The sequence below is a fragment of the Mustelus asterias genome, chromosome 5 (genome assembly GCF_964213995.1).
Source record: "Mustelus asterias chromosome 5, sMusAst1.hap1.1, whole genome shotgun sequence".
NCBI classification, from domain to species: Eukaryota; Metazoa; Chordata; class Chondrichthyes; order Carcharhiniformes; family Triakidae; genus Mustelus; species Mustelus asterias.
Window position 1 is genome coordinate 4,181,204 of NC_135805.1, and position 26,137 is coordinate 4,207,340.

General features: G+C 52.9%; 1 protein-coding gene across 2 annotated transcripts in view; it reads left to right on the plus strand.

The window, feature by feature from the left end:
* Positions 1-26,137, plus strand: part of aars2 (alanyl-tRNA synthetase 2, mitochondrial (putative)) — a 149,509-nt gene that overhangs the window by 60,830 nt on the left and 62,542 nt on the right. The gene's annotated exons all lie outside the window — the stretch shown is intronic.

Genomic DNA, 26,137 nt, shown 5'->3' on the forward strand with positions numbered 1-26,137 from the left:
GGGGTAGTTACACTGTGTGAGCGACCGGTCTACATGTGGAGTCGGGGTAGTTACACTGTGTGAGTGACCAGTCTACATGTGGAGTCGGGGTGGTTACACTGTGTGAGCGACCGCTCTACATGTGGAGTCGGGGTAGTTACACTGTGTGAGCGACCGGTCTACATGTGGATTCAGGGTTAGTTACACTGTGTGAGTGACCGGTCTACATGTGGAGTCGGGGTAGTTACACTGTGTGAGTGACCAGTCTACATGTGGAGTCGGGGTAGTTACACTGTGTGTGACCGGTCTACATGTGGAGTCGGGGTGGTTACACTGTGTGAGTGACCAGTCTACATGTGGAGTCGGGGTAGTTACACTGTGTGAGTGACCGGTCTACATGTGGAGTCGGGGTAGTTACACTGTGTGAGTGACCAGTCTACATGTGGAGTCGGGGTAGTTACACTGTGTGAGTGACCAGTCTACATGTGGAGTCGGGGTCGTTACACTGTGTGAGTGACCAGTCTACATGTGGAGTCGGGGTGGTTACACTGTGTGAGTGACCAGTCTACATGTGGAGTCGGGGTAGTTACACTGTGTGAGTGACCAGTCTACATGTGGAGTCGGGGTAGTTACACTGTGTGTGACCGGTCTACATGTGGAGTCGGGGTAGTTACACTGTGTGAGTGACCAGTCTACATGTGGAGTCGGGGTAGTTACACTGTGTGAGTGACCGGTCTATATGTGGAGTCGGGGTGGTTACACTGTGTGAGTGACCGGTCTACATGTGGAGTCGGGGTGGTTACACTGTGTGAGTGACCAGTCTACATGTGGAGTCGGGGTGGTTACACTGTGTGAGTGACCGGTCTACATGTGGAGTCGGGGTAGTTACACTGTGTGAGTGACCAGTCTACATGTGGAGTCGGGGTAGTTACACTGTGTGAGTGACCGGGCTACATGTGGAGTCGGGGTAGTTACACTGTGTGAGTGACCAGTCTACATGTGGAGTCGGGGTGGTTACACTGTGTGAGTGACCGGTCTACATGTGGAGTCGGGGTGTTTGCACTGTGTGAGTAACCAGTCTACATGTGGAGTCGGGGTGGTTACACTGTGTGAGTGACCGGTCTACATGTGGAGTCGGGGTGGTTACACTGTGTGAGTGACCGGTCTACATGTGGAGTCGGGGTGTTTGCACTGTGTGAGTAACCAGTCTACATGTGGAGTCGGGGTGGTTACACTGTGTGAGTAACCAGTCTACATGTGGAGTCGGGGTGGTTACACTGTGTGAGCGACCGGTCTACATGTGGATTCAGGGTTAGTTACACTGTGTGAGTGACCGGTCTACATGTGGAGTCGGGGTAGTTACACTGTGTGAGTGACCAGTCTACATGTGGAGTCGGGGTAGTTACACTGTGTGTGACCGGTCTACATGTGGAGTCGGGGTGGTTACACTGTGTGAGTGACCAGTCTATATGTGGAGTCGGGGTAGTTACACTGTGTGAGTGACCGGTCTACATGTGGAGTCGGGGTAGTTACACTGTGTGAGTGACCAGTCTACATGTGGAGTCGGGGTAGTTACACTGTGTGTGACCGGTCTACATGTGGAGTCGGGGTGGTTACACTGTGTGAGTGACCAATCTACATGTGGAGTCGGGGTCGTTACACTGTGTGAGTGACCAGTCTACATGTGGAGTCGGGGTAGTTACACTGTGTGAGTGACCGGTCTACATGTGGAGTCGGGGTAGTTACACTGTGTGAGTGACCAGTCTACATGTGGAGTCGGGGTAGTTACACTGTGTGAGTGACCGGTCTACATGTGGAGTCGGGGTAGTTACACTGTGTGAGTGACCAGTCTACATGTGGAGTCGGGGTGGTTACACTGTGTGAGTGACCGGTCTACATGTGGAGTCGGGGTGTTTGCACTGTGTGAGTAACCAGTCTACATGTGGAGTCGGGGTGGTTACACTGTGTGAGTGACCGGTCTACATGTGGAGTCGGGGTGGTTACACTGTGTGAGTGACCGGTCTACATGTGGAGTCGGGGTGTTTGCACTGTGTGAGTAACCAGTCTACATGTGGAGTCGGGGTAGTTACACTGTGTGAGCGACCGGTCTACATGTGGAGTCGGGGTAGTTACACTGTGTGAGTGACCAGTCTACATGTGGAGTCGGGGTGGTTACACTGTGTGAGCGACCGCTCTACATGTGGAGTCGGGGTAGTTACACTGTGTGAGCGACCGGTCTACATGTGGATTCAGGGTTAGTTACACTGTGTGAGTGACCGGTCTACATGTGGAGTCGGGGTAGTTACACTGTGTGAGTGACCAGTCTACATGTGGAGTCGGGGTAGTTACACTGTGTGTGACCGGTCTACATGTGGAGTCGGGGTGGTTACACTGTGTGAGTGACCAGTCTACATGTGGAGTCGGGGTAGTTACACTGTGTGAGTGACCGGTCTACATGTGGAGTCGGGGTAGTTACACTGTGTGAGTGACCAGTCTACATGTGGAGTCGGGGTAGTTACACTGTGTGAGTGACCAGTCTACATGTGGAGTCGGGGTCGTTACACTGTGTGAGTGACCAGTCTACATGTGGAGTCGGGGTGGTTACACTGTGTGAGTGACCAGTCTACATGTGGAGTCGGGGTAGTTACACTGTGTGAGTGACCAGTCTACATGTGGAGTCGGGGTAGTTACACTGTGTGTGACCGGTCTACATGTGGAGTCGGGGTAGTTACACTGTGTGAGTGACCAGTCTACATGTGGAGTCGGGGTAGTTACACTGTGTGAGTGACCGGTCTATATGTGGAGTCGGGGTGGTTACACTGTGTGAGTGACCGGTCTACATGTGGAGTCGGGGTGGTTACACTGTGTGAGTGACCAGTCTACATGTGGAGTCGGGGTGGTTACACTGTGTGAGTGACCGGTCTACATGTGGAGTCGGGGTAGTTACACTGTGTGAGTGACCAGTCTACATGTGGAGTCGGGGTGGTTACACTGTGTGAGTGACCGGTCTACATGTGGAGTCGGGGTAGTTACACTGTGTGAGTGACCAGTCTACATGTGGAGTCGGGGTGGTTACACTGTGTGAGTGACCGGTCTACATGTGGAGTCGGGGTGTTTGCACTGTGTGAGTAACCAGTCTACATGTGGAGTCGGGGTGGTTACACTGTGTGAGTGACCGGTCTACATGTGGAGTCGGGGTGGTTACACTGTGTGAGTGACCGGTCTACATGTGGAGTCGGGGTGTTTGCACTGTGTGAGTAACCAGTCTACATGTGGAGTCGGGGTGGTTACACTGTGTGAGTAACCAGTCTACATGTGGAGTCGGGGTGGTTACACTGTGTGAGCGACCGGTCTACATGTGGATTCAGGGTTAGTTACACTGTGTGAGTGACCGGTCTACATGTGGAGTCGGGGTAGTTACACTGTGTGAGTGACCAGTCTACATGTGGAGTCGGGGTAGTTACACTGTGTGTGACCGGTCTACATGTGGAGTCGGGGTGGTTACACTGTGTGAGTGACCAGTCTACATGTGGAGTCGGGGTAGTTACACTGTGTGAGTGACCGGTCTACATGTGGAGTCGGGGTAGTTACACTGTGTGAGTGACCAGTCTACATGTGGAGTCGGGGTAGTTACACTGTGTGAGTGACCGGTCTACATGTGGAGTCGGGGTAGTTACACTGTGTGAGTGACCAGTCTACATGTGGAGTCGGGGTAGTTACACTGTGTGAGTGACCAGTCTACATGTGGAGTCGGGGTAGTTACACTGTGTGAGTGACCGGTCTACATGTGGAGTCGGGGTAGTTACACTGTGTGAGTGACCAGTCTACATGTGGAGTCGGGGTAGTTACACTGTGTGAGTGACCAGTCTACATGTGGAGTCGGGGTAGTTACACTGTGTGAGTGACCGGTCTATATGTGGAGTCGGGGTGGTTACACTGTGTGAGTGACCGGTCTACATGTGGAGTCGGGGTCGTTACACTGTGTGAGTGACCGGTCTACATGTGGAGTCGGGGTCGTTACACTGTGTGAGTGACCGGTCTACATGTGGAGTCGGGGTGGTTACACTGTGTGAGTGACCAATCTACATGTGGAGTCGGGGTTGTTACACTGTGTGAGTGACCGGTCTATATGTGGAGTCGGGGTCGTTACACTGTGTGAGTGACCAGTCTACATGTGGAGTCGGGGTGTTTGCACTGTGTGAGTGACCAGTCTACATGTGGAGTCGGGGTCGTTACACTGTGTGAGTGACCGGTCTACATGTGGAGTCGGGGTGGTTACACTGTGTGAGCGACCGGTCTACATGTGGAGTCGGGGTGTTTGCACTGTGTGAGTGACCAGTCTACATGTGGAGTCGGGGTGGTTACACTGTGTGAGTGACCGGTCTACATGTGGAGTCGGGGTAGTTACACTGTGTGAGTGACCGCTCTACATGTGGAGTCGGGGTAGTTACACTGTGTGAGTGACCAGTCTACATGTGGAGTCAGGGTAGTTACACTGTGTGAGCGACCAGTCTACATGTGGAGTCGGGTTGGTTACACTGTGTGAGTGACCGGTCTACATGTGGAGTCGGGGTAGTTACACTGTGTGAGCGACCAGTCTACATGTGGATTCGGGGTAGTTACACTGTGTGAGCGACCAGTCTACATGTGGAGTCAGGGTAGTTACACTGTGTGAGCGACCAGTCTACATGTGGAGTCGGGGTAGTTACACTGTGTGAGCGACCGGTCTACATGTGGAGTCGGCGTGGTTACACTGTGTGAGTGACCGGTCTACATGTGGAGTCGGGGTAGTTACACTGTGTGAGTGACCGGTCTACATGTGGAGTCGGGGTAGTTACACTGTGTGAGCGACCAGTCTACATGTGGAGTCGGGGTAGTTACACTGTGTGAGTGACCGGTCTACATGTGGAGTCGGGGTAGTTACACTGTGTGAGTGACCGGTCTACATGTGGAGTCGGGGTAGTTACCCTGTGTGAGTGACCAGTCTACATGTGGAGTCGGGGTAGTTACACTGTGTGAGTGACCGGTCTATATGTGGAGTCGGGGTAGTTACACTGTGTGAGCGACCGGTCTACATGTGGAGTCGGGGTGGTTACACTGTGTGAGTGACCAGTCTACATGTGGAGTCGGGGTAGTTACACTGTGTGAGTGACCAGTCTACATGTGGAGTCGGGGTAGTTACACTGTGTGAGTGACCAGTCTACATGTGGAGTCGGGGTAGTTACACTGTGTGAGTGACCAGTCTACATGTGGAGTCGGGGTGGTTACACTGTGTGAGTGACCGGTCTACATGTGGAGTCGGGGTGGTTACACTGTGTGAGTGACCGGTCTACATGTGGAGTCGGGGTGTTTGCACTGTGTGAGTAACCAGTCTACATGTGGAGTCGGGGTGGTTACACTGTGTGAGTAACCAGTCTACATGTGGAGTCGGGGTGGTTACACTGTGTGAGCGACCGGTCTACATGTGGATTCAGGGTTAGTTACACTGTGTGAGTGACCGGTCTACATGTGGAGTCGGGGTAGTTACACTGTGTGAGTGACCAGTCTACATGTGGAGTCGGGGTAGTTACACTGTGTGTGACCGGTCTACATGTGGAGTCGGGGTGGTTACACTGTGTGAGTGACCAGTCTACATGTGGAGTCGGGGTCGTTACACTGTGTGAGTGACCAGTCTACATGTGGAGTCGGGGTAGTTACACTGTGTGAGTGACCGGTCTACATGTGGAGTCGGGGTAGTTACACTGTGTGAGTGACCAGTCTACATGTGGAGTCGGGGTAGTTACACTGTGTGAGTGACCGGTCTACATGTGGAGTCGGGGTAGTTACACTGTGTGAGTGACCAGTCTACATGTGGAGTCGGGTTGGTTACACTGTGTGAGTGACCGGTCTACATGTGGAGTCGGGGTGTTTGCACTGTGTGAGTAACCAGTCTACATGTGGAGTCGGGGTGGTTACACTGTGTGAGTGACCGGTCTACATGTGGAGTCGGGGTGGTTACACTGTGTGAGTGACCGGTCTACATGTGGAGTCGGGGTGTTTGCACTGTGTGAGTAACCAGTCTACATGTGGAGTCGGGGTAGTTACACTGTGTGAGCGACCGGTCTACATGTGGAGTCGGGGTAGTTACACTGTGTGAGTGACCAGTCTACATGTGGAGTCGGGGTGGTTACACTGTGTGAGCGACCGCTCTACATGTGGAGTCGGGGTAGTTACACTGTGTGAGCGACCGGTCTACATGTGGATTCAGGGTTAGTTACACTGTGTGAGTGACCGGTCTACATGTGGAGTCGGGGTAGTTACACTGTGTGAGTGACCAGTCTACATGTGGAGTCGGGGTAGTTACACTGTGTGTGACCGGTCTACATGTGGAGTCGGGGTGGTTACACTGTGTGAGTGACCAGTCTACATGTGGAGTCGGGGTAGTTACACTGTGTGAGTGACCGGTCTACATGTGGAGTCGGGGTAGTTACACTGTGTGAGTGACCAGTCTACATGTGGAGTCGGGGTAGTTACACTGTGTGAGTGACCAGTCTACATGTGGAGTCGGGGTCGTTACACTGTGTGAGTGACCAGTCTACATGTGGAGTCGGGGTGGTTACACTGTGTGAGTGACCAGTCTACATGTGGAGTCGGGGTAGTTACACTGTGTGAGTGACCAGTCTACATGTGGAGTCGGGGTAGTTACACTGTGTGTGACCGGTCTACATGTGGAGTCGGGGTAGTTACACTGTGTGAGTGACCAGTCTACATGTGGAGTCGGGGTAGTTACACTGTGTGAGTGACCGGTCTATATGTGGAGTCGGGGTGGTTACACTGTGTGAGTGACCGGTCTACATGTGGAGTCGGGGTGGTTACACTGTGTGAGTGACCAGTCTACATGTGGAGTCGGGGTGGTTACACTGTGTGAGTGACCGGTCTACATGTGGAGTCGGGGTAGTTACACTGTGTGAGTGACCAGTCTACATGTGGAGTCGGGGTGGTTACACTGTGTGAGTGACCGGTCTACATGTGGAGTCGGGGTAGTTACACTGTGTGAGTGACCAGTCTACATGTGGAGTCGGGGTGGTTACACTGTGTGAGTGACCGGTCTACATGTGGAGTCGGGGTGTTTGCACTGTGTGAGTAACCAGTCTACATGTGGAGTCGGGGTGGTTACACTGTGTGAGTGACCGGTCTACATGTGGAGTCGGGGTGGTTACACTGTGTGAGTGACCGGTCTACATGTGGAGTCGGGGTGTTTGCACTGTGTGAGTAACCAGTCTACATGTGGAGTCGGGGTGGTTACACTGTGTGAGTAACCAGTCTACATGTGGAGTCGGGGTGGTTACACTGTGTGAGCGACCGGTCTACATGTGGATTCAGGGTTAGTTACACTGTGTGAGTGACCGGTCTACATGTGGAGTCGGGGTAGTTACACTGTGTGAGTGACCAGTCTACATGTGGAGTCGGGGTAGTTACACTGTGTGTGACCGGTCTACATGTGGAGTCGGGGTGGTTACACTGTGTGAGTGACCAGTCTACATGTGGAGTCGGGGTAGTTACACTGTGTGAGTGACCGGTCTACATGTGGAGTCGGGGTAGTTACACTGTGTGAGTGACCAGTCTACATGTGGAGTCGGGGTAGTTACACTGTGTGTGACCGGTCTACATGTGGAGTCGGGGTGGTTACACTGTGTGAGTGACCAATCTACATGTGGAGTCGGGGTCGTTACACTGTGTGAGTGACCAGTCTACATGTGGAGTCGGGGTAGTTACACTGTGTGAGTGACCGGTCTACATGTGGAGTCGGGGTAGTTACACTGTGTGAGTGACCAGTCTACATGTGGAGTCGGGGTAGTTACACTGTGTGAGTGACCAGTCTACATGTGGAGTCGGGGTAGTTACACTGTGTGAGTGACCGGTCTACATGTGGAGTCGGGGTAGTTACACTGTGTGAGTGACCAGTCTACATGTGGAGTCGGGGTAGTTACACTGTGTGAGTGACCAGTCTACATGTGGAGTCGGGGTAGTTACACTGTGTGAGCGACCGGTCTACATGTGGATTCAGGGTTAGTTACACTGTGTGAGTGACCGGTCTACATGTGGAGTCGGGGTGGTTACACTGTGTGAGTGACCAGTCTACATGTGGAGTCGGGGTAGTTACACTGTGTGAGTGACCGGTCTACATGTGGAGTCGGGGTAGTTACACTGTGTGAGTGACCAGTCTACATGTGGAGTCGGGGTAGTTACACTGTGTGAGTGACCAGTCTACATGTGGAGTCGGGGTCGTTACACTGTGTGAGTGACCAGTCTACATGTGGAGTCGGGGTGGTTACACTGTGTGAGTGACCAGTCTACATGTGGAGTCGGGGTAGTTACACTGTGTGAGTGACCAGTCTACATGTGGAGTCGGGGTAGTTACACTGTGTGTGACCGGTCTACATGTGGAGTCGGGGTAGTTACACTGTGTGAGTGACCAGTCTACATGTGGAGTCGGGGTAGTTACACTGTGTGAGTGACCGGTCTATATGTGGAGTCGGGGTGGTTACACTGTGTGAGTGACCGGTCTACATGTGGAGTCGGGGTGGTTACACTGTGTGAGTGACCAGTCTACATGTGGAGTCGGGGTGGTTACACTGTGTGAGTGACCGGTCTACATGTGGAGTCGGGGTAGTTACACTGTGTGAGTGACCAGTCTACATGTGGAGTCGGGGTGGTTACACTGTGTGAGTGACCGGTCTACATGTGGAGTCGGGGTAGTTACACTGTGTGAGTGACCAGTCTACATGTGGAGTCGGGGTGGTTACACTGTGTGAGTGACCGGTCTACATGTGGAGTCGGGGTGTTTGCACTGTGTGAGTAACCAGTCTACATGTGGAGTCGGGGTGGTTACACTGTGTGAGTGACCGGTCTACATGTGGAGTCGGGGTGGTTACACTGTGTGAGTGACCGGTCTACATGTGGAGTCGGGGTGTTTGCACTGTGTGAGTAACCAGTCTACATGTGGAGTCGGGGTGGTTACACTGTGTGAGTAACCAGTCTACATGTGGAGTCGGGGTGGTTACACTGTGTGAGTAACCAGTCTACATGTGGAGTCGGGGTGGTTACACTGTGTGAGCGACCGGTCTACATGTGGATTCAGGGTTAGTTACACTGTGTGAGTGACCGGTCTACATGTGGAGTCGGGGTAGTTACACTGTGTGAGTGACCAGTCTACATGTGGAGTCGGGGTAGTTACACTGTGTGTGACCGGTCTACATGTGGAGTCGGGGTGGTTACACTGTGTGAGTGACCAGTCTACATGTGGAGTCGGGGTCGTTACACTGTGTGAGTGACCAGTCTACATGTGGAGTCGGGGTAGTTACACTGTGTGAGTGACCGGTCTACATGTGGAGTCGGGGTAGTTACACTGTGTGAGTGACCAGTCTACATGTGGAGTCGGGGTAGTTACACTGTGTGAGTGACCGGTCTACATGTGGAGTCGGGGTAGTTACACTGTGTGAGTGACCAGTCTACATGTGGAGTCGGGGTGGTTACACTGTGTGAGTGACCGGTCTACATGTGGAGTCGGGGTGTTTGCACTGTGTGAGTAACCAGTCTACATGTGGAGTCGGGGTGGTTACACTGTGTGAGTGACCGGTCTACATGTGGAGTCGGGGTGGTTACACTGTGTGAGTGACCGGTCTACATGTGGAGTCGGGGTGTTTGCACTGTGTGAGTAACCAGTCTACATGTGGAGTCGGGGTAGTTACACTGTGTGAGCGACCGGTCTACATGTGGAGTCGGGGTAGTTACACTGTGTGAGTGACCAGTCTACATGTGGAGTCGGGGTGGTTACACTGTGTGAGCGACCGCTCTACATGTGGAGTCGGGGTAGTTACACTGTGTGAGCGACCGGTCTACATGTGGATTCAGGGTTAGTTACACTGTGTGAGTGACCGGTCTACATGTGGAGTCGGGGTAGTTACACTGTGTGAGTGACCAGTCTACATGTGGAGTCGGGGTAGTTACACTGTGTGTGACCGGTCTACATGTGGAGTCGGGGTGGTTACACTGTGTGAGTGACCAGTCTACATGTGGAGTCGGGGTAGTTACACTGTGTGAGTGACCGGTCTACATGTGGAGTCGGGGTAGTTACACTGTGTGAGTGACCAGTCTACATGTGGAGTCGGGGTAGTTACACTGTGTGAGTGACCAGTCTACATGTGGAGTCGGGGTCGTTACACTGTGTGAGTGACCAGTCTACATGTGGAGTCGGGGTGGTTACACTGTGTGAGTGACCAGTCTACATGTGGAGTCGGGGTAGTTACACTGTGTGAGTGACCAGTCTACATGTGGAGTCGGGGTAGTTACACTGTGTGTGACCGGTCTACATGTGGAGTCGGGGTAGTTACACTGTGTGAGTGACCAGTCTACATGTGGAGTCGGGGTAGTTACACTGTGTGAGTGACCGGTCTATATGTGGAGTCGGGGTGGTTACACTGTGTGAGTGACCGGTCTACATGTGGAGTCGGGGTGGTTACACTGTGTGAGTGACCAGTCTACATGTGGAGTCGGGGTCGTTACACTGTGTGAGTGACCAGTCTACATGTGGAGTCGGGGTAGTTACACTGTGTGAGTGACCGGTCTACATGTGGAGTCGGGGTAGTTACACTGTGTGAGTGACCAGTCTACATGTGGAGTCGGGGTAGTTACACTGTGTGAGTGACCGGTCTACATGTGGAGTCGGGGTAGTTACACTGTGTGAGTGACCAGTCTACATGTGGAGTCGGGGTGGTTACACTGTGTGAGTGACCGGTCTACATGTGGAGTCGGGGTGTTTGCACTGTGTGAGTAACCAGTCTACATGTGGAGTCGGGGTGGTTACACTGTGTGAGTGACCGGTCTACATGTGGAGTCGGGGTGGTTACACTGTGTGAGTGACCGGTCTACATGTGGAGTCGGGGTGTTTGCACTGTGTGAGTAACCAGTCTACATGTGGAGTCGGGGTAGTTACACTGTGTGAGCGACCGGTCTACATGTGGAGTCGGGGTAGTTACACTGTGTGAGTGACCAGTCTACATGTGGAGTCGGGGTGGTTACACTGTGTGAGCGACCGCTCTACATGTGGAGTCGGGGTAGTTACACTGTGTGAGCGACCGGTCTACATGTGGATTCAGGGTTAGTTACACTGTGTGAGTGACCGGTCTACATGTGGAGTCGGGGTAGTTACACTGTGTGAGTGACCAGTCTACATGTGGAGTCGGGGTAGTTACACTGTGTGTGACCGGTCTACATGTGGAGTCGGGGTGGTTACACTGTGTGAGTGACCAGTCTACATGTGGAGTCGGGGTAGTTACACTGTGTGAGTGACCGGTCTACATGTGGAGTCGGGGTAGTTACACTGTGTGAGTGACCAGTCTACATGTGGAGTCGGGGTAGTTACACTGTGTGAGTGACCAGTCTACATGTGGAGTCGGGGTCGTTACACTGTGTGAGTGACCAGTCTACATGTGGAGTCGGGGTGGTTACACTGTGTGAGTGACCAGTCTACATGTGGAGTCGGGGTAGTTACACTGTGTGAGTGACCAGTCTACATGTGGAGTCGGGGTAGTTACACTGTGTGTGACCGGTCTACATGTGGAGTCGGGGTAGTTACACTGTGTGAGTGACCAGTCTACATGTGGAGTCGGGGTAGTTACACTGTGTGAGTGACCGGTCTATATGTGGAGTCGGGGTGGTTACACTGTGTGAGTGACCGGTCTACATGTGGAGTCGGGGTGGTTACACTGTGTGAGTGACCAGTCTACATGTGGAGTCGGGGTGGTTACACTGTGTGAGTGACCGGTCTACATGTGGAGTCGGGGTAGTTACACTGTGTGAGTGACCAGTCTACATGTGGAGTCGGGGTGGTTACACTGTGTGAGTGACCGGTCTACATGTGGAGTCGGGGTAGTTACACTGTGTGAGTGACCAGTCTACATGTGGAGTCGGGGTGGTTACACTGTGTGAGTGACCGGTCTACATGTGGAGTCGGGGTGTTTGCACTGTGTGAGTAACCAGTCTACATGTGGAGTCGGGGTGGTTACACTGTGTGAGTGACCGGTCTACATGTGGAGTCGGGGTGGTTACACTGTGTGAGTGACCGGTCTACATGTGGAGTCGGGGTGTTTGCACTGTGTGAGTAACCAGTCTACATGTGGAGTCGGGGTGGTTACACTGTGTGAGTAACCAGTCTACATGTGGAGTCGGGGTGGTTACACTGTGTGAGCGACCGGTCTACATGTGGATTCAGGGTTAGTTACACTGTGTGAGTGACCGGTCTACATGTGGAGTCGGGGTAGTTACACTGTGTGAGTGACCAGTCTACATGTGGAGTCGGGGTAGTTACACTGTGTGTGACCGGTCTACATGTGGAGTCGGGGTGGTTACACTGTGTGAGTGACCAGTCTACATGTGGAGTCGGGGTAGTTACACTGTGTGAGTGACCGGTCTACATGTGGAGTCGGGGTAGTTACACTGTGTGAGTGACCAGTCTACATGTGGAGTCGGGGTAGTTACACTGTGTGTGACCGGTCTACATGTGGAGTCGGGGTGGTTACACTGTGTGAGTGACCAATCTACATGTGGAGTCGGGGTCGTTACACTGTGTGAGTGACCAGTCTACATGTGGAGTCGGGGTAGTTACACTGTGTGAGTGACCGGTCTACATGTGGAGTCGGGGTAGTTACACTGTGTGAGTGACCAGTCTACATGTGGAGTCGGGGTAGTTACACTGTGTGAGTGACCAGTCTACATGTGGAGTCGGGGTAGTTACACTGTGTGAGTGACCGGTCTACATGTGGAGTCGGGGTAGTTACACTGTGTGAGTGACCAGTCTACATGTGGAGTCGGGGTAGTTACACTGTGTGAGTGACCAGTCTACATGTGGAGTCGGGGTAGTTACACTGTGTGAGCGACCGGTCTACATGTGGATTCAGGGTTAGTTACACTGTGTGAGTGACCGGTCTACATGTGGAGTCGGGGTGGTTACACTGTGTGAGTGACCAGTCTACATGTGGAGTCGGGGTAGTTACACTGTGTGAGTGACCGGTCTACATGTGGAGTCGGGGTAGTTACACTGTGTGAGTGACCAGTCTACATGTGGAGTCGGGGTAGTTACACTGTGTGAGTGACCAGTCTACATGTGGAGTCGGGGTCGTTACACTGTGTGAGTGACCAGTCTACATGTGGAGTCGGGGTGGTTACACTGTGTGAGTGACCAGTCTACATGTGGAGTCGGGGTAGTTACACTGTGTGAGTGACCAGTCTACATGTGGAGTCGGGGTAGTTACACTGTGTGTGACCGGTCTACATGTGGAGTCGGGGTAGTTACACTGTGTGAGTGACCAGTCTACATGTGGAGTCGGGGTAGTTACACTGTGTGAGTGACCGGTCTACATGTGGAGTCGGGGTAGTTACACTGTGTGAGTGACCAGTCTACATGTGGAGTCGGGGTAGTTACACTGTGTGAGTGACCAGTCTACATGTGGAGTCGGGGTAGTTACACTGTGTGAGTGACCGGTCTACATGTGGAGTCGGGGTAGTTACACTGTGTGAGTGACCAGTCTACATGTGGAGTCGGGGTAGTTACACTGTGTGAGTGACCAGTCTACATGTGGAGTCGGGGTAGTTACACTGTGTGAGTGACCAGTCTACATGTGGAGTCGGGGTCGTTACACTGTGTGAGTGACCAGTCTACATGTGGAGTCGGGGTGGTTACACTGTGTGAGTGACCAGTCTACATGTGGAGTCGGGGTAGTTACACTGTGTGAGTGACCAGTCTACATGTGGAGTCGGGGTAGTTACACTGTGTGTGACCGGTCTACATGTGGAGTCGGGGTAGTTACACTGTGTGAGTGACCAGTCTACATGTGGAGTCGGGGTAGTTACACTGTGTGAGTGACCGGTCTATATGTGGAGTCGGGGTGGTTACACTGTGTGAGTGACCGGTCTACATGTGGAGTCGGGGTGGTTACACTGTGTGAGTGACCAGTCTACATGTGGAGTCGGGGTGGTTACACTGTGTGAGTGACCGGTCTACATGTGGAGTCGGGGTAGTTACACTGTGTGAGTGACCAGTCTACATGTGGAGTCGGGGTGGTTACACTGTGTGAGTGACCGGTCTACATGTGGAGTCGGGGTAGTTACACTGTGTGAGTGACCAGTCTACATGTGGAGTCGGGGTGGTTACACTGTGTGAGTGACCGGTCTACATGTGGAGTCGGGGTGTTTGCACTGTGTGAGTAACCAGTCTACATGTGGAGTCGGGGTGGTTACACTGTGTGAGTGACCGGTCTACATGTGGAGTCGGGGTGGTTACACTGTGTGAGTGACCGGTCTACATGTGGAGTCGGGGTGTTTGCACTGTGTGAGTAACCAGTCTACATGTGGAGTCGGGGTGGTTACACTGTGTGAGTAACCAGTCTACATGTGGAGTCGGGGTGGTTACACTGTGTGAGCGACCGGTCTACATGTGGATTCAGGGTTAGTTACACTGTGTGAGTGACCGGTCTACATGTGGAGTCGGGGTAGTTACACTGTGTGAGTGACCAGTCTACATGTGGAGTCGGGGTAGTTACACTGTGTGTGACCGGTCTACATGTGGAGTCGGGGTGGTTACACTGTGTGAGTGACCAGTCTACATGTGGAGTCGGGGTAGTTACACTGTGTGAGTGACCGGTCTACATGTGGAGTCGGGGTAGTTACACTGTGTGAGTGACCAGTCTACATGTGGAGTCGGGGTAGTTACACTGTGTGTGACCGGTCTACATGTGGAGTCGGGGTGGTTACACTGTGTGAGTGACCAATCTACATGTGGAGTCGGGGTCGTTACACTGTGTGAGTGACCAGTCTACATGTGGAGTCGGGGTAGTTACACTGTGTGAGTGACCGGTCTACATGTGGAGTCGGGGTAGTTACACTGTGTGAGTGACCAGTCTACATGTGGAGTCGGGGTAGTTACACTGTGTGAGTGACCAGTCTACATGTGGAGTCGGGGTAGTTACACTGTGTGAGTGACCGGTCTACATGTGGAGTCGGGGTAGTTACACTGTGTGAGTGACCAGTCTACATGTGGAGTCGGGGTAGTTACACTGTGTGAGTGACCAGTCTACATGTGGAGTCGGGGTAGTTACACTGTGTGAGCGACCGGTCTACATGTGGATTCAGGGTTAGTTACACTGTGTGAGTGACCGGTCTACATGTGGAGTCGGGGTGGTTACACTGTGTGAGTGACCAGTCTACATGTGGAGTCGGGGTAGTTACACTGTGTGAGTGACCGGTCTACATGTGGAGTCGGGGTAGTTACACTGTGTGAGTGACCAGTCTACATGTGGAGTCGGGGTAGTTACACTGTGTGAGTGACCAGTCTACATGTGGAGTCGGGGTCGTTACACTGTGTGAGTGACCAGTCTACATGTGGAGTCGGGGTGGTTACACTGTGTGAGTGACCAGTCTACATGTGGAGTCGGGGTAGTTACACTGTGTGAGTGACCAGTCTACATGTGGAGTCGGGGTAGTTACACTGTGTGTGACCGGTCTACATGTGGAGTCGGGGTAGTTACACTGTGTGAGTGACCAGTCTACATGTGGAGTCGGGGTAGTTACACTGTGTGAGTGACCGGTCTACATGTGGAGTCGGGGTAGTTACACTGTGTGAGTGACCAGTCTACATGTGGAGTCGGGGTAGTTACACTGTGTGAGTGACCAGTCTACATGTGGAGTCGGGGTAGTTACACTGTGTGAGTGACCGGTCTACATGTGGAGTCGGGGTAGTTACACTGTGTGAGTGACCAGTCTACATGTGGAGTCGGGGTAGTTACACTGTGTGAGTGACCAGTCTACATGTGGAGTCGGGGTAGTTACACTGTGTGAGCGACCGGTCTACATGTGGATTCAGGGTTAGTTACACTGTGTGAGTGACCGGTCTACATGTGGAGTCGGGGTGGTTACACTGTGTGAGTGACCAGTCTACATGTGGAGTCGGGGTAGTTACACTGTGTGAGTGACCGGTCTACATGTGGAGTCGGGGTAGTTACACTGTGTGAGTGACCAGTCTACATGTGGAGTCGGGGTAGTTACACTGTGTGAGTGACCAGTCTACATGTGGAGTCGGGGTCGTTACACTGTGTGAGTGACCAGTCTACATGTGGAGTCGGGGTGGTTACACTGTGTGAGTGACCAGTCTACATGTGGAGTCGGGGTAGTTACACTGTGTGAGTGACCAGTCTACATGTGGAGTCGGGGTAGTTACACTGTGTGTGACCGGTCTACATGTGGAGTCGGGGTAGTTACACTGTGTGAGTGACCAGTCTACATGTGGAGTCGGGGTAGTTACACTGTGTGAGTGACCGGTCTATATGTGGAGTCGGGGTGGTTACACTGTGTGAGTGACCGGTCTACATGTGGAGTCGGGGTGGTTACACTGTGTGAGTGACCAGTCTACATGTGGAGTCGGGGTGGTTACACTGTGTGAGTGACCGGTCTACATGTGGAGTCGGGGTAGTTACACTGTGTGAGTGACCAGTCTACATGTGGAGTCGGGGTGGTTACACTGTGTGAGTGACCGGTCTACATGTGGAGTCGGGGTAGTTACACTGTGTGAGTGACCAGTCTACATGTGGAGTCGGGGTGGTTACACTGTGTGAGTGACCGGTCTACATGTGGAGTCGGGGTGTTTGCACTGTGTGAGTAACCAGTCTACATGTGGAGTCGGGGTGGTTACACTGTGTGAGTGACCGGTCTACATGTGGAGTCGGGGTGGTTACACTGTGTGAGTGACCGGTCTACATGTGGAGTCGGGGTGTTTGCACTGTGTGAGTAACCAGTCTACATGTGGAGTCGGGGTGGTTACACTGTGTGAGTAACCAGTCTACATGTGGAGTCGGGGTGGTTACACTGTGTGAGCGACCGGTCTACATGTGGATTCAGGGTTAGTTACACTGTGTGAGTGACCGGTCTACATGTGGAGTCGGGGTAGTTACACTGTGTGAGTGACCAGTCTACATGTGGAGTCGGGGTAGTTACACTGTGTGTGACCGGTCTACATGTGGAGTCGGGGTGGTTACACTGTGTGAGTGACCAGTCTACATGTGGAGTCGGGGTAGTTACACTGTGTGAGTGACCGGTCTACATGTGGAGTCGGGGTAGTTACACTGTGTGAGTGACCAGTCTACATGTGGAGTCGGGGTAGTTACACTGTGTGTGACCGGTCTACATGTGGAGTCGGGGTGGTTACACTGTGTGAGTGACCAATCTACATGTGGAGTCGGGGTCGTTACACTGTGTGAGTGACCAGTCTACATGTGGAGTCGGGGAAGTTACACTGTGTGAGTGACCGGTCTACATGTGGAGTCGGGGTAGTTACACTGTGTGAGTGACCAGTCTACATGTGGAGTCGGGGTAGTTACACTGTGTGAGTGACCAGTCTACATGTGGAGTCGGGGTAGTTACACTGTGTGAGTGACCGGTCTACATGTGGAGTCGGGGTAGTTACACTGTGTGAGTGACCAGTCTACATGTGGAGTCGGGGTAGTTACACTGTGTGAGTGACCAGTCTACATGTGGAGTCGGGGTAGTTACACTGTGTGAGTGACCGGTCTATATGTGGAGTCGGGGTGGTTACACTGTGTGAGTGACCGGTCTATATGTGGAGTCGGGGTCGTTACACTGTGTGAGTGACCAGTCTACATGTGGAGTCGGGGTGTTTGCACTGTGTGAGTGACCAGTCTACATGTGGAGTCGGGGTCGTTACACTGTGTGAGTGACCGGTCTACATGTGGAGTCGGGGTGGTTACACTGTGTGAGTGACCGGTCTATATGTGGAGTCGGGGTAGTTACACTGTGTGAGTGACCGGTCTATATGTGGAGTCGGGGTAGTTACACTGTGTGAGTGACCGGTCTATATGTGGAGTCGGGGTCGTTACACTGTGTGAGTGACCAGTCTACATGTGGAGTCGGGGTGTTTGCACTGTGTGAGTGACCAGTCTACATGTGGAGTCGGGGTCGTTACACTGTGTGAGTGACCGGTCTACATGTGGAGTCGGGGTGGTTACACTGTGTGAGCGACCGGTCTACATGTGGAGTCGGGGTGTTTGCACTGTGTGAGTGACCAGTCTACATGTGGAGTCGGGGTGGTTACACTGTGTGAGTGACCGGTCTACATGTGGAGTCGGGGTAGTTACACTGTGTGAGTGACCGCTCTACATGTGGAGTCGGGGTAGTTACACTGTGTGAGTGACCAGTCTACATGTGGAGTCAGGGTAGTTACACTGTGTGAGCGACCAGTCTACATGTGGAGTCGGGTTGGTTACACTGTGTGAGTGACCGGTCTACATGTGGAGTCGGGGTAGTTACACTGTGTGAGCGACCAGTCTACATGTGGATTCGGGGTAGTTACACTGTGTGAGCGACCAGTCTACATGTGGAGTCAGGGTAGTTACACTGTGTGAGCGACCAGTCTACATGTGGAGTCGGGGTAGTTACACTGTGTGAGCGACCGGTCTACATGTGGAGTCGGCGTGGTTACACTGTGTGAGTGACCGGTCTACATGTGGAGTCGGGGTAGTTACACTGTGTGAGTGACCGGTCTACATGTGGAGTCGGGGTAGTTACACTGTGTGAGCGACCAGTCTACATGTGGAGTCGGGGTAGTTACACTGTGTGAGTGACCGGTCTACATGTGGAGTCGGGGTAGTTACACTGTGTGAGTGACCGGTCTACATGTGGAGTCGGGGTGGTTACACTGTGTGAGTGACCAGTCTACATGTGGAGTCGGGGTAGTTACACTGTGTGAGTGACCAGTCTACATGTGGAGTCGGGGTAGTTACACTGTGTGAGTGACCAGTCTACATGTGGAGTCGGGGTAGTTACACTGTGTGAGTGACCAGTCTACATGTGGAGTCGGGGTAGTTACACTGTGTGAGTGACCAGTCTACATGTGGAGTCGGGGTAGTTACACTGTGTGAGTGACCAGTCTACATGTGGAGTCGGGGTAGTTACACTGTGTGAGTGACCAGTCCACATGTGGAGTCGGGGTGGTTACACTGTGTGAGTGACCAGTCTACATGTGGAGTCGGGGTTGTTACACTGTGTGAGTGACCGGTCTACATGTGGAGTCAAAGGTAGTTACACTGTGTGAGCGACCGGTCTACATGTTGATTCAGGGTTAGTTACACTGTGTGAGTGACCGGTCTACATGTGGAGTCGGGGTAGTTACACTGTGTGAGTGACCAGTCTACATGTGGAGTCGGGGGGGGTTACACTGTGTTAGCGACCGGTCTACATGTGGAGTCGGGGTAGTTACACTGTGTGAGTGACCAGTCTACATGTGGAGTCGGGGTAGTTACACTGTGTGAGTGACCAGTCTACATGTGGAGTCGGGGGGGGTTACACTGTGTTAGCGACCGGTCTACATGTGGAGTCGGGGTGGTTACACTGTGTGAGTGACCGGTCTACATGTGGAGTCGGGGTAGTTACACTGTGTGAGTGACCACTCTACATGTGGAATCGGGGTAGTTACACTGTGTGAGTGACCAGTCTACATGTGGAGTCGGGGTAGTTACACTGTGTGAGTGACCAGTCTACATGTGGAGTCGGGGTAGTTACACTGTGTGAGTGACCAGTCTACATGTGGAGTCGGGGTAGTTACACTGTGTGAGTGACCAGTCTACATGTGGAGTCGGGGTAGTTACACTGTGTGAGTGACCAGTCTACATGTGGAGTCGGGGTGGTTACACTGTGTGAGTGACCAGTCTACATGTGGAGTCGGGGTTGTTACACTGTGTGAGTGACCGGTCTACATGTGGAGTCAAAGGTAGTTACACTGTGTGAGCGACCGGTCTACATGTTGATTCAGGGTTAGTTACACTGTGTGAGTGACCGGTCTACATGTGGAGTCGGGGTAGTTACACTGTGTGAGTGACCAGTCTACATGTGGAGTCGGGGGGGGTTACACTGTGTTAGCGACCGGTCTACATGTGGAGTCGGGGTAGTTACACTGTGTGAGTGACCGGTCTACATGTGGAGTCGGGGTAGTTACACTGTGTGAGTGACCACTCTACATGTGGAGTCGGGGTAGTTACACTGTGTGAGTGACCAGTCTACATGTGGAGTCGGGGTAGTTACACTGTGTGAGTGACCAGTCTACATGTGGAGTCGGGGTAGTTACACTGTGTGAGTGACCAGTCTACATGTGGAGTCGGGGTAGTTACACTGTGTGAGTGACCAGTCTACATGTGGAGTCGGGGTAGTTACACTGTGTGAGTGACCAGTCTACATGTGGAGTCGGGGTAGTTACACTGTGTGAGTGACCGGTCTATATGTGGAGTCGGGGTCGTTACACTGTGTGAGTGACCGGTCTACATGTGGAGTCGGGGTGTTTGCACTGTGTGAGTGACCAGTCTACATGTGGAGTCGGGGTGGTTACACTGTGTGAGCGACCGGTCTACATGTGGAGTCGGGGTAGTTACACTGTGTGAGCGACCAGTCTACATGTGGAGTCGGGGTGGTTACACTGTGTGAGTGACCGGTCTATATGTGGAGTCGGGGTTGTTACACTGTGTGAGTGACCGGTCTATATGTGGAGTCGGGGTAGTTACACTGTGTGAGTGACCAGTCTACATGTGGAGTCGGGGTAGTTACACTGTGTGAGCGACCAGTCTACATGTGGAGTCGGGGTGGTTACACTGTGTGAGTGACCGGTCTATATGTGGAGTCGGGGTTGTTACACTGTGTGAGTGACCGGTCTATATGTGGAGTCGGGGTGGTTACACTGTGTGAGTGACCAGTCTACATGTGGAGTCGGGGTAGTTACACTGTGTGAGCGACCAGTCTACATGTGGAGTCGGGTGGTTACACTGTGTGAGTGACCAGTCTACATGTGGAGTCGGGGTCGTTACACTGTGTGAGTGACCGGTCTACATGTGGATTCGGGGTGTTTGCACTGTGTGAGTGACCAGTCTACATGTGGAGTCGGGGTGGTTACACTGTGTGAGTGACCGGTCTACATGTGGAGTCGGGGTAGTTACACTGTGTGAGTGACCGGTCTAGATGTGGAGTCGGGGTGGTTACACTGTGTGAGTGACCGGTCTACATGTGGAGTCGGGGTAGTTACACTGTGTGAGTGACCGCTCTACATGTGGAGTCGGGGTAGTTACACTGTGTGAGTGACCAGTCTACATGTGGAGTCAGGGTAGTTACACTGTGTGAGCGACCAGTCTACATGTGGAGTCGGGGTAGTTACACTGTGTGAGTGACCGGTCTACATGTGGAGTCGGGGTAGTTACACTGTGTGAGTGACCAGTCTACATGTGGAGTCGGGGTAGTTACACTGTGTGAGCGACCAGTCTACATGTGGAGTCGGGGTAGTTACACTGTGTGAGTGACCGGTCTACATGTGGAGTCGGGGTAGTTACACTGTGTGAGCGACCAGTCTACATGTGGAGTCGGGGTAGTTACACTGTGTGAGTGACCGGTCTACATGTGGAGTCGGGGTAGTTACACTGTGTGAGTGACCGGTCTACATGTGGAGTCGGGGTAGTTACACTGTGTGAGTGACCAGTCTACATGTGGAGTCGGGGTGGTTACACTGTGTGAGCGACCGCTCTACATGTGGAGTCGGGGTAGTTACACTGTGTGAGCGACCGGTCTACATGTGGATTCAGGGTTAGTTACACTGTGTGAGTGACCGGTCTACATGTGGAGTCGGGGTAGTTACACTGTGTGAGTGACCAGTCTACATGTGGAGTCGGGGTAGTTACACTGTGTGTGACCGGTCTACATGTGGAGTCGGGGTGGTTACACTGTGTGAGTGACCAGTCTACATGTGGAGTCGGGGTAGTTACACTGTGTGAGTGACCGGTCTACATGTGGAGTCGGGGTAGTTACACTGTGTGAGTGACCAGTCTACATGTGGAGTCGGGGTAGTTACACTGTGTGAGTGACCAGTCTACATGTGGAGTCGGGGTCGTTACACTGTGTGAGTGACCAGTCTACATGTGGAGTCGGGGTGGTTACACTGTGTGAGTGACCAGTCTACATGTGGAGTCGGGGTAGTTACACTGTGTGAGTGACCAGTCTACATGTGGAGTCGGGGTAGTTACACTGTGTGTGACCGGTCTACATGTGGAGTCGGGGTAGTTACACTGTGTGAGTGACCAGTCTACATGTGGAGTCGGGGTAGTTACACTGTGTGAGTGACCGGTCTATATGTGGAGTCGGGGTGGTTACACTGTGTGAGTGACCGGTCTACATGTGGAGTCGGGGTGGTTACACTGTGTGAGTGACCAGTCTACATGTGGAGTCGGGGTCGTTACACTGTGTGAGTGACCAGTCTACATGTGGAGTCGGGGTAGTTACACTGTGTGAGTGACCGGTCTACATGTGGAGTCGGGGTAGTTACACTGTGTGAGTGACCAGTCTACATGTGGAGTCGGGGTGGTTACACTGTGTGAGTGACCGGTCTACATGTGGAGTCGGGGTGTTTGCACTGTGTGAGTAACCAGTCTACATGTGGAGTCGGGGTGGTTACACTGTGTGAGTGACCGGTCTACATGTGGAGTCGGGGTGGTTACACTGTGTGAGTGACCGGTCTACATGTGGAGTCGGGGTGTTTGCACTGTGTGAGTAACCAGTCTACATGTGGAGTCGGGGTAGTTACACTGTGTGAGCGACCGGTCTACATGTGGAGTCGGGGTAGTTACACTGTGTGAGTGACCAGTCTACATGTGGAGTCGGGGTGGTTACACTGTGTGAGCGACCGCTCTACATGTGGAGTCGGGGTAGTTACACTGTGTGAGCGACCGGTCTACATGTGGATTCAGGGTTAGTTACACTGTGTGAGTGACCGGTCTACATGTGGAGTCGGGGTAGTTACACTGTGTGAGTGACCAGTCTACATGTGGAGTCGGGGTAGTTACACTGTGTGTGACCGGTCTACATGTGGAGTCGGGGTGGTTACACTGTGTGAGTGACCAGTCTACATGTGGAGTCGGGGTAGTTACACTGTGTGAGTGACCGGTCTACATGTGGAGTCGGGGTAGTTACACTGTGTGAGTGACCAGTCTACATGTGGAGTCGGGGTAGTTACACTGTGTGAGTGACCAGTCTACATGTGGAGTCGGGGTCGTTACACTGTGTGAGTGACCAGTCTACATGTGGAGTCGGGGTGGTTACACTGTGTGAGTGACCAGTCTACATGTGGAGTCGGGGTAGTTACACTGTGTGAGTGACCAGTCTACATGTGGAGTCGGGGTAGTTACACTGTGTGTGACCGGTCTACATGTGGAGTCGGGGTAGTTACACTGTGTGAGTGACCAGTCTACATGTGGAGTCGGGGTAGTTACACTGTGTGAGTGACCGGTCTATATGTGGAGTCGGGGTGGTTACACTGTGTGAGTGACCGGTCTACATGTGGAGTCGGGGTGGTTACACTGTGTGAGTGACCAGTCTACATGTGGAGTCGGGGTGGTTACACTGTGTGAGTGACCGGTCTACATGTGGAGTCGGGGTAGTTACACTGTGTGAGTGACCAGTCTACATGTGGAGTCGGGGTGGTTACACTGTGTGAGTGACCGGTCTACATGTGGAGTCGGGGTAGTTACACTGTGTGAGTGACCAGTCTACATGTGGAGTCGGGGTGGTTACACTGTGTGAGTGACCGGTCTACATGTGGAGTCGGGGTGTTTGCACTGTGTGAGTAACCAGTCTACATGTGGAGTCGGGGTGGTTACACTGTGTGAGTGACCGGTCTACATGTGGAGTCGGGGTGGTTACACTGTGTGAGTGACCGGTCTACATGTGGAGTCGGGGTGTTTGCACTGTGTGAGTAACCAGTCTACATGTGGAGTCGGGGTGGTTACACTGTGTGAGTAACCAGTCTACATGTGGAGTCGGGGTGGTTACACTGTGTGAGCGACCGGTCTACATGTGGATTCAGGGTTAGTTACACTGTGTGAGTGACCGGTCTACATGTGGAGTCGGGGTAGTTACACTGTGTGAGTGACCAGTCTACATGTGGAGTCGGGGTAGTTACACTGTGTGTGACCGGTCTACATGTGGAGTCGGGGTGGTTACACTGTGTGAGTGACCAGTCTACATGTGGAGTCGGGGTAGTTACACTGTGTGAGTGACCGGTCTACATGTGGAGTCGGGGTAGTTACACTGTGTGAGTGACCAGTCTACATGTGGAGTCGGGGTAGTTACACTGTGTGTGACCGGTCTACATGTGGAGTCGGGGTGGTTACACTGTGTGAGTGACCAATCTACATGTGGAGTCGGGGTCGTTACACTGTGTGAGTGACCAGTCTACATGTGGAGTCGGGGTAGTTACACTGTGTGAGTGACCGGTCTACATGTGGAGTCGGGGTAGTTACACTGTGTGAGTGACCAGTCTACATGTGGAGTCGGGGTAGTTACACTGTGTGAGTGACCAGTCTACATGTGGAGTCGGGGTAGTTACACTGTGTGAGTGACCGGTCTACATGTGGAGTCGGGGTAGTTACACTGTGTGAGTGACCAGTCTACATGTGGAGTCGGGGTAGTTACACTGTGTGAGTGACCAGTCTACATGTGGAGTCGGGGTAGTTACACTGTGTGAGCGACCGGTCTACATGTGGATTCAGGGTTAGTTACACTGTGTGAGTGACCGGTCTACATGTGGAGTCGGGGTGGTTACACTGTGTGAGTGACCAGTCTACATGTGGAGTCGGGGTAGTTACACTGTGTGAGTGACCGGTCTACATGTGGAGTCGGGGTAGTTACACTGTGTGAGTGACCAGTCTACATGTGGAGTCGGGGTAGTTACACTGTGTGAGTGACCAGTCTACATGTGGAGTCGGGGTCGTTACACTGTGTGAGTGACCAGTCTACATGTGGAGTCGGGGTGGTTACACTGTGTGAGTGACCAGTCTACATGTGGAGTCGGGGTAGTTACACTGTGTGAGTGACCAGTCTACATGTGGAGTCGGGGTAGTTACACTGTGTGTGACCGGTCTACATGTGGAGTCGGGGTAGTTACACTGTGTGAGTGACCAGTCTACATGTGGAGTCGGGGTAGTTACACTGTGTGAGTGACCGGTCTATATGTGGAGTCGGGGTGGTTACACTGTGTGAGTGACCGGTCTACATGTGGAGTCGGGGTGGTTACACTGTGTGAGTGACCAGTCTACATGTGGAGTCGGGGTGGTTACACTGTGTGAGTGACCGGTCTACATGTGGAGTCGGGGTAGTTACACTGTGTGAGTGACCAGTCTACATGTGGAGTCGGGGTGGTTACACTGTGTGAGTGACCGGTCTACATGTGGAGTCGGGGTAGTTACACTGTGTGAGTGACCAGTCTACATGTGGAGTCGGGGTGGTTACACTGTGTGAGTGACCGGTCTACATGTGGAGTCGGGGTGTTTGCACTGTGTGAGTAACCAGTCTACATGTGGAGTCGGGGTGGTTACACTGTGTGAGTGACCGGTCTACATGTGGAGTCGGGGTGGTTACACTGTGTGAGTGACCGGTCTACATGTGGAGTCGGGGTGTTTGCACTGTGTGAGTAACCAGTCTACATGTGGAGTCGGGGTGGTTACACTGTGTGAGTAACCAGTCTACATGTGGAGTCGGGGTGGTTACACTGTGTGAGCGACCGGTCTACATGTGGATTCAGGGTTAGTTACACTGTGTGAGTGACCGGTCTACATGTGGAGTCGGGGTAGTTACACTGTGTGAGTGACCAGTCTACATGTGGAGTCGGGGTAGTTACACTGTGTGTGACCGGTCTACATGTGGAGTCGGGGTGGTTACACTGTGTGAGTGACCAGTCTACATGTGGAGTCGGGGTAGTTACACTGTGTGAGTGACCGGTCTACATGTGGAGTCGGGGTAGTTACACTGTGTGAGTGACCAGTCTACATGTGGAGTCGGGGTAGTTACACTGTGTGTGACCGGTCTACATGTGGAGTCGGGGTGGTTACACTGTGTGAGTGACCAATCTACATGTGGAGTCGGGGTCGTTACACTGTGTGAGTGACCAGTCTACATGTGGAGTCGGGGAAGTTACACTGTGTGAGTGACCGGTCTACATGTGGAGTCGGGGTAGTTACACTGTGTGAGTGACCAGTCTACATGTGGAGTCGGGGTAGTTACACTGTGTGAGTGACCAGTCTACATGTGG